Raw genomic sequence first — 1,561 nt, 5'->3', positions numbered from 1 at the left:
AGAAGAAAAACACAATATTATCACACTTGTTTGTCAACCTCACAATGGTAGCCCAATGTGATAGATGTTTTTCATATTCACATTGAAAATTTAGGTATAAAATAAAAACTATTTTTCACAATAAGGGCCGCTCCATTTTCGCCCCTTTCCTTTCTTCTGCATCATTTTTCTAGGCCTCGTTTATGGAATATGCGTTCTATCCAATGTCTTTTGGGGCAATTGGAGGAGGGGTGGTTAAAAAAAATAGTATAACTCTATACGTCATGCTTCAACGATCAAATTTAGAATCAATATCAATATCCCATCTTTTTATTGTTTATTTATTTCATGTACCGTAGACTCATATAGGTGGGTTAAAGTAAACTTCCACCCCTATGACTAGACTTAAAACAAAATTTAATAAAAGGGCAATTTAAGGAGCTTTTCAAATAAAAATGACTATTTGTTTAGAATCAGGGGCGGCGATCCTGTGGGGCCGGGGCACAGTGCCCCCCCCCCCACTTTTTCATGCACTGAAAAGTGCCCTTGTTACGCAAGAAAAGTGCCCCTCACGATCGTGTACTGTGCCCCTTTCACCTGAGGAGCACCCGTTTTAGGTGTTAACACGTGCCCTTTCTCGTATAAATAAGTGCCAATTTTTTTTTTTTAATGCCCCCTCTCCAACGTGCATGTCATGTGCCCCTTTCACCTGAGAAGCTTTTATGTGCCCCCTTGGCTTCTTGTACGTGCCCTTTCTCGAATCAGTGCCCCTTTAAAAGTGCCCCTCATGAATGTGTTCTGTGCCCCTTTCATACTTGAGAAGGACCCGTCTTATGCCGTTTGCAAGTGCCCATTTGCCTTCTTATACAGTAGTTGCCCTCATTTCTCGTATCACCTGAGAAGGACCAAATTTATGTGTTAAAGTGATGCTCCAGGCTGAAAATATATATCTCAAGAAATAGAGTAAAACTCACAGAGCAAAATGCTGAAAATTTGATCAAAATCGGATAAGAAATAACAAAGTCATAAAATTTTTAAAGATTTGCACTATTCCGCGGTGAAACAGGCAAGTCATTAGGTGGGCTAATGATGTAATATCCCCACTAGTTCTTTTGTATTTTATTACATGAAAAAAGGGTTTATTCAAAAATGTTATACCAAGAACTATAAAACAATTGGATTGACAACTAATTAAGTGCATTAGTTATTTCTCGCCGCAACTTATTTCTTAATGGAGACACATCATTTACACATTTATAAAATAATGAAACAATTATGATTTCATGTAAAAACATAAGAAAAAGAAAAGTGGGGATGTGACATCACGTACATTTTACATAAATCATGTTGAATCTAAGTTGTCTTCTTCCTAAATCCGCGCTTCGAAATATGAAGAAATAACCATTGAGTAATTAACTTTTTCTTTCCCTTCGTTAAAAAGGGATATAATCAGCTTTTGACGGTCTGAACCTTGACGATTTTGTTATGCTCTCAATTTTCTATTTTTAAAAACCGATATGAAATATGCGAAAGCTTCCGCACTTCACGAGGAAGGGGAAATTGGGAGAACGCTCCGGGCGCT

This window comes from Lytechinus pictus, chromosome 15, assembly GCF_037042905.1.
Source record: "Lytechinus pictus isolate F3 Inbred chromosome 15, Lp3.0, whole genome shotgun sequence".
NCBI lineage: Eukaryota > Metazoa > Echinodermata > Echinoidea > Temnopleuroida > Toxopneustidae > Lytechinus > Lytechinus pictus.
This window is presented reverse-complemented; position numbering follows the sequence as displayed.